Source organism: Eutrigla gurnardus, assembly GCF_963514095.1.
Source record: "Eutrigla gurnardus genome assembly, chromosome: 4".
Taxonomy (NCBI): domain Eukaryota; kingdom Metazoa; phylum Chordata; class Actinopteri; order Perciformes; family Triglidae; genus Eutrigla; species Eutrigla gurnardus.
The window spans coordinates 8,234,083-8,247,093 of NC_139918.1; the positions used below are offsets into that span (position 1 = coordinate 8,234,083).

The 13,011-nt window shown below is 40.1% G+C and overlaps 1 gene segment (V, D, J or C); it reads left to right on the plus strand.

Moving 5' to 3' along the window:
* The first annotated feature begins 8,685 nt into the window (after positions 1 to 8,685).
* LOC311012630 (immunoglobulin lambda constant 6-like) lies at positions 8,686 to 12,798 on the plus strand. The segment is given in 4 exons: positions 8,686 to 9,110; positions 10,620 to 10,931; positions 11,084 to 11,128; positions 12,297 to 12,798.
* Positions 12,799 to 13,011: the final 213 nt, after the last annotated feature.

Genomic DNA, 13,011 nt, shown 5'->3' on the forward strand with positions numbered 1-13,011 from the left:
GCATCAGAGCGTCACTTCTCCCCAGGTTCACCAGAGGAAACATCACTGAACAAAATGCTGTTCCTCTCGGCTGCAGCTCTGTGCTGTCTGTGTTCAGGTGAGTGTTTCCAGCCAATCAGGAGCCAACAAAGTCCACCTTTAACAAACAATGTCACACTCACCTTCATCCACCTGTCTGTTTCTCTAAAGCGCTGGTTGCCATGGCAGCAGAGCTGATTCAGGATGATTTAACATTGACCAGGAGAGTTGGTGGGAGCGTGTCCTTCAGCTGCAGAGGAACTAACCAGTGTGGCAGTAATCGCATACACTGGTTCCAGAAGAGAGACACAGAAACATTCAGAGGGATTCTGGCTATTCGGGAGAGTAATGGTCAAGTTGATAAACATTACAATCATCCTCAGGAAGGTGATTTCTCAGCTGTGTGGACACAGAACAACTGTGAGTTGAAGATCCAGAATGTTAAACTCAGTCATTCAGCCTCCTACTACTGCTACTGTCGGTCGTCCCCACAGTGAGAAATGTTCCCTGCAGTCTGAACAAAAACCAACAGATGAAAAGATGTTACACCGTGTATGTGACAGGAAGAGAGCAGTGAACCACAGCCCAGGTTCACATATTTCACCAGGATATGAGCCACAGTCACAAACACACTGAAATGAGGGCTTATCATTCATTTCAATTCATATTCATTCATATTTTATAAGATATTCCAGCAGGTTTGTTGTTGTTCCACACAGTGAGGGCATTAAAGTGGCACCGAGGCACCATGATGAACCCAAATTAGTAGAACACAATAAACATAATCCAGATGAAGGGCTGCAGGGTGGTGGAGATGGTGTCACCACAGCCAGAGGGTCCCGGGTTCAATTCCCAGTTTGGGTTCAGGCTCCTTCTGTGTGGATTTACATGTTCTGTTACCTGTCTGTCTCTACATGTCAGCCCTGTGATAGACTGGTTACCTGTCTGTCTCTACATGTCAGCCCTGTGATAGACTGGTTTCCTGTCTGTCTCTACATGTCTCCCTGTGATAGACTTGTTACCTGTCTGTCTCTACATGTCAGCCCTGTGATAGACTGGTTACCTGTCTGTCTCTACATGTCAGCCCTGTGATAGACTGGTTACCTGTCTGTCTCTACATGTCAGCCCTGCTAGACTGGTTACCTGTCTGTCTCTACATGTCAGCCCTGTGATAGACTGGTTACCTGTCTGTCTCTACATGTCTCCCTGTGATAGACTGGTTACCTGTCTGTCTCTACATGTCAGCCCTGTGATAGACTGGTTACCTGTCTGTCTCTACATGTCTCCCTGTGATAGACTGGTTACCTGTCTGTCTCTACATGTCAGCCCTGTGATAGACTGGTTACCTGTCTGTCTCTACATGTCAGCCCTGTGATAGACTGGTTACCTGTCTGTCTCTACATGTCTCCCTGTGATAGACTGGTTACCTGTCTGTCTCTACATGTCTCCCTGTGATAGACTGGTTACCAGTAATAAATACAGGCATACAATACATGTGGTTTGTACAAAATAGATCAAAATAGTAAAATATAAACGATGAAGAATTCTGACGACTATGTTATAGATTGTAAACACAAGAAGAATATGAATCAGGGAGGACGTTGAGCAACAAATGTCATGAGTCTGCAGGTTTTTGATCATAAACCAACGTATTGGTCACATTCTAATGTTGAGATTAAAGTCAGAGGATCTTCAAAGTTGTTCTGATTCATCCTGAGGGGAACATGAATTATGAACCACAGTTCATCATCCAGCCATCCATTTTCTTCCACTTAACCGGGACAGGGTCGTGGAGGAAGACGGCTTAGGAGGGCCTTCCAGATGCTCTTCTCCCCAACAACACTTTCCAGCTCTTCTTGGGGACCCAATGTGTTCCCAGGCTAGATGGATATACACTGCTCAAAACACGAAGGGAACACTTCAATCACACCTCACATCCTGATGAACAAATTATTCAACTTCAAAATCAGACAGAAAATCTGATCCTGATGAGTCCTGGGGGATCTCTCTCTTAAGAAAGGAACACAGATCTTAGAGATATACTAGTCCACAATGCTTATAACAAGGAAAACAACCGGACTTATGTAACCAATCTTAGTGATATAAAAGTGAATTACAGTATAATAACAACTTGGACTAATAACTAGACCCTGGCCAGAATCAGAAGACACCAAATTTGTAAGGAGCAAATGTGTTGAGCAGCAATAATGAGGCAGGCACTGGAATAACTGTTGAGTAGCCACTCTTGTATTTTTACAGTGCATGAAGAGACATATTCAATTAGTACGAACATACAAAATAATGACCCAGATTTCCAAAAATAAAGGAATAGTGTGCACACTTAAATAAAATAAAAGTGTCCGTTGGGGCCCTTATGAAATAAGAGTTGTTGCAGGTGCACCTGATTTTAAAGGTCCATGGAGTGTAATGTGAATGTATGTGTGAGAGTGTGTACGTGGGTATCTCCTTTGTGGTCATTCTTCCTCAAAGTGGTTGGCTCGCCATCTGTCACGACCGGAATCTCGTCCTGAGAACTAACCAAGTGCTCACCTATTTATCTGTTCATGTGAACAGTATTTCAACGATATTTATGGTAAGTAACCATTTACATTCAAAATATATCATAACCATATCAAAATAATGTGCAAATAACATAAAAAATACACATATTGAGATTTAGAGGTATCAAAGAAGTGTGCTTAATTACTCCAACACTATAGACCTATTTATGCGAGAGAAACTGCACCAAAAATTACCCTCTAAGTAACTTTAGACTCACATTGAAATGAAATAAATTCCTTCAGTACTTCACATTACAAAATAAAATATTATTTTACTCTCATCATATGATTTATCAAATTACTTTCCCTGTAAATTGGCATTAGGAAAATAAAACAAACCTCCTTTTTACATTCAAATATCGGCATAAAATAATAGATACGATACACACATGTTCAAAATATTGCATCATTATTCACTTCAGTTCACTCTCATAGCCTTTAATATCACCACTGCTCTCTTTCAGCACACAAAACCAACAGAGAAATAGCATCGGAGCAGCTAAAGAGACACGTGTCTCACCGTTGCTCTGTAGTTCAAAGCCGAGCACGCCGATGTCGGAGCTGCAGCGGCTCTCCGGATGGAAGGTAAGTGGTTAGCCTGTTAGACACTGAGCTAGCATTAGCATGGACAACGACGGTAAGTACTAGCGAGGTTTATTTCTCCAGATAAACAACTCGTCTTACCGACGCGACTCGTCTCCTTCATGTAGTCACTCGGCTCCGGACTCCCAGTGGGTAAGTGCGCTGCCGTGCCCCAGTAAAATCTCACGCTGGAGTTTTAAAGAGCTACTATATTTGGCAGTGGATTCATTTATATTGATAGTAACGGTTAAAGAATGGATTTTTTTTCTCATCCACAATGTCAAACCAGCGCAGTTTAACCCTAAATACAAAGCTGAGGCACGCACCTCGTGGTCCGGGTCCAGCGCGCACATTACGTCCCCCCCACCACCATGTCATGGTATGATCCACTTCTCTCTCCCACCTGCCCCGCTCGCCCTGATGCCCGCAGTAGCCGGCGTGAAGCGGCACAGTGCGTGTAGTTTCTGTCTGTCGTCCCAGTAAGGAGCTCAAACAACGACGTGTACACATTTCTTTTACCACTCAATAATCACCACCAGTCCTCATTCCTGCTGCTCTGAATCACAGATCACTCTTTGAGTTGTTTCATATAGTTAGATAGCTGACGGTTTACCCCATTATCTTTTAATTTTAATACAATTTACTTTATAGTACTTTATAAACCAAGTGATGGCTCAGCATTAAAGTAAGATTTACAGTCACAGTGATTTCCCCAACCCTCAAAGTCTGATGTTCTTCATTCACAAATGTGGGAACGGTACTCCAAAATCATCAAAAACATGTTGAGAATGTTCATAATGTATGTTGAAATAAATATGAATTAGAGATTAATATCTCTACATTTTTACCTTTCAGTTTTTAGCAGCAGTAGTATGGCTGTGGCAGTAATAGTGGGCAGTTTATATAGCACATTGTATAGCACATTTCATACACACAGCGGGAATTCAAGGATGTTTTTTGTGATTTGAGTAATAGGGGGCCTGTGCCCCAGTAGAGCTTAATGTCTAGCATCGCCCCTGTCCTGAACTTGACTTGTTTTTGCGTGCCAGGTTGGAGCAATCCTCCGACATCCATGTGAGTGACAGGAGCAACGGCAATGTTTGTCCAATATCACTGATTTGGTCAGAAACGGTTTCTGCTGTGTTTCATTCACTACAGATGCTAACTGTATCTGAGGGATTCTAATGAATGAGTGCCATTTGCTAGTTGTAACTCTTCCAAATTGAACTTATTTTTTAGCTTTTTTAAACACCAAATCTAAAAACATACATATTTAACTGTTCAAAATGTGTATTGGTCCATCTCAGGCAACTGTATGATTATTTTAGAAGTGAAGTGAAAGATGGATGCATTTTTCTCAGTCCTGTTACCAAAACTCATGTGCCATTTAAAAAGCAATATTAAAAGCATATCAACTAATTCCTTTGCTTTCCCCTCAATTTCCCTTAATTGTTAATTTTGAAGAAATGTTTGGTGACATGTTGAAATAATTGATATTTGTGACAAAAAATGACTATATGAAGCTGATGACTGAACTTGAAAAGTTTTGCATTGAAACAGTCGCAGCTCACATTGTGTTGCACAAGCAGCTGACATCCCTGTATGTCCGTTCTCCGGGCTATAGGGTCACTGATGTATCCTCATATGGATGGAACTGGTTGCACATCTTTGAGCATCTCCATAACTGTTTCCTCGTTGACAAAAACTTGATTGTTGTGTCTTTCTTTTCAACACAGCAGTTCTGTGGCGTCAGGAATATCTGTCCCTTTGCTGACCAGACCAGCCCTCCTCTTCAGGGCCCCTCCCACACCGTCCGGGGGACCCTTCCCGTCGCTCGCCTCGAAGAAGTTCCACGTTCCAGCAGTGAACCCTCGTCAGAACAGCTCAGTACAAAACAGGATAAAAATCCCCTCGCTGTTTATACTGAGAGAAAAGGCCGTCCCTGTAAAAGTGGATTGTGGAGACCTCTGGATATGCACTCTATAAGTAATCAAGCACTGGTGACAAGTGCTGCCAGATTGCTGGTTGGCACTGCAGAAGGACATTGGGCTGGAGGATGTGTGCACATAGAGGACCCCCGTCTGCAGTGTCGCCTGCTGGTGTGATGCTCTGAAGTGAACAGCCTGTATTTCTGTGCTCTACGTGCAGAGGTCATTTTCTGAAAAACCAACATGATTTAAGCATTCATGTGCTTCCTAGCCATGTCTCAGTGCCCTGTAGTGGACAAACTGATGTTTGATGTTGTCTGTCTTTTAAACCCTTTGCAGCAGCAGGTTCAGCTGTTTAATACTGTTCAGTACTGTACAATACTCAGTCCTGTTACTCACATAAGAGTAACAGGGCTGAGTTTTTAGCATAGAATTAGGAAACTCACAAAAAATAGCCACATAGCATCTCTGCTAAAAACATGTGGACACAGAGCACAATGTAGTCGTTGACCAAAAAAAGCTATTTTTAAAATGAACAAATAATATCTAAAAAATAATTTAGGTAACAGGAATGTACACTATTAATGACACCCTCAGTCAACACTAAAATATCATTAAATATAAAGAAAAGTAACTGTGAGAACTTGCTTTTGGTCTTCCCATGGCCTTCAGAAGATTCAAATGAACCAACTTCCTGTTGAACACGTGACTTGGGGAGTTATTTTCCAGAAGTGATTATGTGTCAGGGTAACAGGACTGTGTGAAAACCTGGGGACACGAATAAAATGTATATTGTAATTGGATTATTATGGACTATTTGGGAATTAAATGCATGCAAATCAGAGATGGGGTATGAAGTCACCCAACAATGCAAGACAATTAAGATTTCTGAAGGATTATAATGATTGTATTGCATGGAACAGTGTAGAGTCAGAGGCTGGGGAAGTCCTAAAATGCTATCTTTGAGTGTTCTAGGTAATTTATTTAATGTTTGAAATTATATTTCTTAAATTTGCAATTGGACCGATATGCAGGACACTTTGCTTAGTAATAAAATGTATTTTACAGTAAATTGTCATGCATATTTATACATGTAATGTCCTGTGGATGGAAATGGCACCCATTCAATAGAATCCTTCATCTAACAGTAACTTTAAAGACGTCGTTTTCACCGAGCACTTAACTTCAGGGGGAAATCAAGCTAATTTAGCAACGGTACTAGCTAGATAATAGTGACTTCAACACAGTTTCACTTTGGTAGCTGAATTAATTTACGTTCATTTACATCAGACATGTGAAGTGTTGACACTGTAAAGGTAAAAGGTTAAGTGTCTCCTTTTGTTCTAACTTAAGTTGGTGTCATTGAGGTCTGGTCAGCAACAGTTGCATTGCTGGTCTGTTCTGAAAGTGAACCTGGGACAAATGTATTTTACTTGATGTTTTTCAGTTTCATGTGTGTCGTGTTGCTGTTAAAGCCTTAAAGGTATGTTTGTTTGAGGCAGGCGTCTCTGAGAAAAGGATGAGGATCTCTTCAAAGAACACTTGGTAGGTAAATCAGATGCTTAGTTCTGACACACTGGACTTTGTGTTACACTCAAATACAATACCATGTTTTCAAATGGGATGACTTAAAACAAGTTTATTCTGATCTACTTCCAACAGGATGGAGAAGTGCAGGTTACAGATGAAGGACCATGATGAGGGGCCATAATGTTGATCCAGCCAGTGCAAGGATAGTGACAGAGGGAACAGAAGTCCTGGAGAACCTGGATGTTCCAAGTGCCTTCACCATGTTAATGGTGCTGATATACGCCATCAACCTCAACTACCAAAACAACTGATGAAAACGTTTGAGGTGTTTCAAAAAATACTCCTTGAACTTGATGGACTGAAAACCAGCCCGAAGGTAATGTTGCAAAGGAATATACTGCTGTCCTAAAAAGTGTAATTAGAAAGTGGAAGTTTTAAGTTTAGTTAACATACTAATAGAAATAAATGTGTTCATTGATCACATCCATCATGTGTACCTGCAGTTTGTTTGAAAGACACATGTGGACGCTAGATGTTCACGCTGGATTCTCACACACTTGTTGGCAATAAGTTGCTCGTCTACTGGGTCCACGAAGCTAAAAGTAATGCACGTTTGGAGAGGTGTTGATTACACTTTATAACCCTCCAATGCCGAAAGACTCATTCACGCCTTCATTTCCTCCCGACTGGATTACTGCAACTCACTCCTCCATGGCATCAGCTCCAGCTCCATCAACTGACTCCAACTGGTCCAGAACGCAGCCACAGGACTCATCACCCGCAACAAAACCTGGGACCACATCACCCCGGTCCTAAAGAACCTCGGCCCCTCAGGGACCACATCAGCCGGTCTCCTCTCCATCCAGAGATCCAACCTCTGTAGTTTTGGGGACTGAGCCTTCTCCAGGGCAGCTCCCAGACTCTGGAACTCCCTTCCCCAAACCATCCGTGATTCTGAGTCCCTCACCATATTTCAGTCCCACCTTAAAACCCATCTCTTCTCCTCGGCATACCACTAGCCCCATGCCCCTTCCCTCATTTCAGCTGATTGCTGCTCTGTTTTGGCTTTGTCTTATTTATTATTTTTTTACTTATATATTTATTTAATTATTTGGTTTATTTGTTTGTTTGTTTTCTGTAAAGCGTCTTTGTGTGTGGAAAAGCTCTCTACAAATTAAATGTATTATTATTAGTATTATTATTTTGCAGAATGTTCTGATGTTGAACTGGTATTAAGTTCTCTGAGGTGTTGGACACAACATCAGAAGCACCTCAGTATAATGCAGTACAACTTTAGAACAAGCACAAACCACATTTGAACAAAGCGAGGTTTTGACCGATGGTGAGGTAAATGTCATCAAAACAAACCTCTGAAGGCACGTCTGTTCTCCACACTATGTGAGGAGATGGAGCTGAACATTCAGCTGTGGTGTTTCACAGCGAGGCTAGGTGGCTCTCAAGAGGGAAAGTGTTGTCCCGAGTCTTTGAGCTCACAGAGGAAGTTTGTGTGTTTTTGGAGGAGGAGCAGATTCATGACGTTGCAAACAAGTTTAGTGATGAACAATTTCTGATGAAACTGGCCTATCTCAGCGATATATTTAGAAAACTCAATGAATTAAATCTTCAGCTTCAAGGCAGAGACAAGAACCTTCCTCACCTGGCAGACAATATTAGCACATTCACAGCAAAGCTTGAGATGTGGGGCAGACCACTTTCTCAAGGAAATACTGGTTCCTTTGAGAATCTGAGGGTTTTTGCTGAAACCAGTGATTCTGGAGCCACCACAGTGATTCCCATCTCTTCCCTTACCTGTATGACTGAGTGAGGGATCCATTCAATGCAGCAGCACTCACTGATTTCACCTCTGATGAAGAGGATCAGTTCATTGAGATGACATCTGCCTCCACCCTGAGGCTGAGGTTTACAGGCCAGACATGAGTGAGTTCTGGCTTGGTGTGGAGGGGAGCATTCACTCTGCTTCCCTTCACCACATCCTCTCTCTGTGAGATGGGCTTTTCTGCTGTCGCCTCACTGAAAACACAGATCTAAGACATGACTTGAGAGTGGCAGTATCAACCTGCAACCTCGCCTTAAAAAGATCCATCCATCCATCCATCCATCCATCCATCGTCTACCGCTTATCCTGTATTCAGGGTCACGGCTTTGTTCTCATTCTAGCAAAATGAAATGTATTCCATTTTTCTGTTTTGGAAAAAGCTCACAGACTGATGGAGCAATGACCAACATTACAAAAAGTTTAAATGGAAGTTGCTTTTTCATTTGTACAACATTGACAAATATCTGCATTTTTTTCTTTTGTACGTTATTTCAATTAAGTTAAACTTTGTTTTGTTGGGGGGGGCATGACTGGAGACGTTTGAGAACCACTGGATTAGAGAAACATCGTGGAGATGGTTTTTGTATCACTCTGTTTCACTGTGGGGTGGACAAGACTTTATCTTTGGCTCTGGAAGTAAACTGTACGTAACAGGTAAGGAGAATATTTCATGTCCCTTCAGTTGTTTTATAGAACAAGTTGAAAATGTGTTTTAATGAGTTTCTGCTGCTTCAGGCTTCTCATGTTAGTTTTTCCATCATTAGTAGAGAATTCTTGTGGCCGTGAAGCTGTTGTTCTATTAAAAGATTCATAATTCCTGAAACAACGACTCAAGTTATTCTTTAATTCTGCAGGAGATTAAACAGATTTTTATATATAAAGTAAGTATAAAGTATAAAGTATTTGATCCCCTCAATAATTCAGCAGAATATAATATTAGAAATGTATTAAATTACGTTGTAGAGGATCAAAATTCAATCATTTTTAATAGTAAAATTGACCTCATGACATTCATGTTATGTGATGGTACGGTATGTTTGTGGAAGACATATTTATACATAACAGCAAACAGATACTGCAGGTGATTGTACAATAAATCTAATTCATGCATATTAATTTATGTTTTTTAATATATGATTCAGAAAAATAAATGACACACGTATTTCGAGGCACTATTAATATAAATAGTATATGATACTCAACTTGATTTCAAATATAATATTGTAAATATAATTTTGAAAGTATATAATATTATACTATATTATATTATATTATATTGAATTTGCCCAAGTTATAAATAAAGTTACGAAAAAATATGCATTGCGTATGCATATTTTCTTTTGTGTGTGTGTGCAGTTTGAGTATTTTTGTAAATATATATTATATGTAATATATATTGAAATCATTTTAATTACTTAGAGATGAAGGTAAATATGTCAAATATTATTATATCTATATTAACACTACTGAATCAACTAAATGTGATAACTATGAAGGTATATAAATGTATCTTAAATATCATATTATATTATATTGTACCATATGATATATCAAAATTGTTATGAAATAAGTAAATACATTATTAATTGTATCATTTTCTTAAGCAAGATTAAAATAAATGGTGGGAAACATAATATTATCATATTAGCAACTATATTTTATGTGAAGGTGAATATGGAACTTGTAGTAATATGTAAATAAGCCCTAATATAGGAAATACAATTCAACTATATTAAGATACTTTTCATAGTTATAAAAGCTGTATAAAGATATACAAATGTATCTTCATAATTATATTATATCATATTTAATGATATTATATGTAAATCCCCCTCATAGGTTAATAACATCTAAACATTTGTATGTAATAATATACAGCAGTCATTATTCATATTTGACATTTCATTCATTTAAAATTATTCTGACAAACGTCTAAGTATATGATGATAATTAAATAATATGTTATACATGTTGAAATCATCACAATGACTTTGATACGAAGGTGAATATTGTTATAATATGTATATTAGTCCCTTCTGAATACATAAAGTGGTATAACTGTATAAAGGTATCTTCATAATGATATGATAGTATATGATAGTATGTTATCGTTGACTGTGTGAATGTGTGTCTGTGCTGCTTGTTGCTGCTGTCAAACTTCAGATGAGCAGGTAATGAAGCCCGTGGTGAGCGTGTACCCAGCAGCATCCAGAGCCCCCCTGGAGGGGAAGAGCTCTCTGCTGTGTCTGGCCTCAGACATGTTTCCTCCTCTAGTCCGGTTCTCCTGGAAAAGACGAAAGGAGAATGGTTCTCTGGAGGAGGAGGTGCTCCCTGCTGTGGGAGAGCAGCTGGAGATCAGAGAGTCGGGACACGCCGCCGCCATCTTGCTGCTCCATCAACAAGAGATCAGCACATATAAATACCGCTGCTCCGTCCAGCACGAGGGGGGCACAGTGGAGGCCCAAGCAGAACAAGGTACTTAAGGCTTGGTGACTGTTCAGCAGTGATTCAGCTTCATGTGGATGCACTGCTGTCCAAGATATCAGAGGAGCAGACGACTGACGTCGCTCACTGTCACTCCTTTTCCCTTCCAGAGGTTCCAGCTCCAGCTGCCTCCTGTCCTCCAGAGGTTCCAGCTCCAGCAGACCTGCCAGCTCTGCAGCAAGCTGACTGTAAGATCAACTGCTGCCCCCTTTAATATAATATATATTATATGTTAGAATAATAAAAAGCTGCTTGGGGTCGCTGCAGTGAGGACTTAGCCTCGATACATGGGGTGCCAACTCTACCGACTGAGCTATGCGGCGCCCCGTTATGCTGCTATTTAAATCATTGTCCTGGCTCCATCCCTACAACGCTTGGTGGGCCCTTATTGGTTGTTTTTAAGGAGGACCTTTGAACTTTCATTCAAATTGTAGCCGACCTCTGACTTCATGCAAAGCTGGTTTTAAATAAAAGTTACTCTGATGAGAGAAGAGATGGGCATGAAGACTTAGGACACCAGTTCCAAATATCAAGCAACCACATTTATTGTTTAGCTTTTTTGCTCTTTGTTACTGTCTTAGTCGTCAGACCAAATGTTCTTCAAAAGAGGATAAACCCGATCGGCCTGACATTTCCTCCTCACATGTTTCTATCTAACAAAACATTCTGCTTCAATCCATATTTGTTGGCATTTAACCTTCAAACACTACATTTTCACTGTTGTGAGAAAGACAAAGGGAGGCAGCACCTGTATTAACGGGGAAGTCTAGCAGCCATCAAACAGCACCAGAAATTACATTTATAGAACCGAAAAATCATAATTCACCCACTTGTTTAGGACAATGACATCATCAAATTAACAATAGACATTCAAAGCTTCAATCTACAACCTTAATAGAAGTCAAATATTAATGTAAAAATGTCTTATGAGGGCTGATCTGGGACAAGCTGTTACTACAGACTTGTGGACAGCTCTTACCACGGAGTCATATGTAACCATCACCTGTCATTTCATTCAGAACGGGGAGTTGAATACTCTATAATCATTAAATAAGAGTACTGGAATATGGAAGTTACTTACCTGTGTGTGTGTGTGTGTGTGTGTGTGTGTGTGTGTGTGTGTGTGTGTGTGTGTGTGTGTGTGTGTGTGTGCGTGTATATGTGTGTGTGTGTGTGTGTGTGTGTGTGTGTGTGTGTGTGTGTGTGTGTGTGTGTGCGTGTATATGTGTGTGTGTGTGTGTGTGTGTGTGTGTGTGTGTGTGTGTGTGTGTGTGTGTGTGTGTGTGCGTGTATATGTGTGTGTGTGTGTGTGTGTGTGTGTGTGTGTGTGTGTGTGTGTGTGTGTGTGTGTCTCAGTGTCCTTCCAGTCTCAGTGCAGGGTGAAGCTGCTCTGCCTGCTGTACACAGTGCTGATAGTGAAGAGTCTTGTGTACTGCTGTGGACTCAGTCTGCTGATGATCTCCAGAAAGAAGGGACGCTCCACCAACTGCTCACATGCTGACTGATCACCATCATCTCATCAATTCATCTCATTCATCACTTTAATTATATTCACAAATATACATGACTTGATGAGGTTGGTTGTATGGTGTGTCTTTTTATACGGGATAGATACAGTCATCCTAAAAATATAAATACATATTTAGACATTATATTTACAGTAATTCAGTGTAAACTCTTTGTAGTGTTACTTTGATAGTTAAGATGAATAGTTAGCTGACTGGTTGATGTTTTATTCTTTACAGTATTTTTCTGTGCTTGTGTTTGTTTTTAATACATGATTCAGAGTGTGGCAGATTTGTCAAATTATTTCACTGTAAGATTCTTAATAAACTGAAAATTCACAGTGTTTTATGGACATCCTTGTTTTTATGGATTTCAGTTTGGTTTCATAGCAAATAATCAGGAACAGAATCAAGTTTGTTGAGTTTGTTGGCACCAGTAATGTGACTGTGGATGTAAGTCACTGTGAATATACTTTCACACAGCACCAAGAACAAATGTACAGGAAAATATGCATATAAGCACACAGCTAAACAAGGACAACAGAGCTAAACAAAGAGAAGCAAAC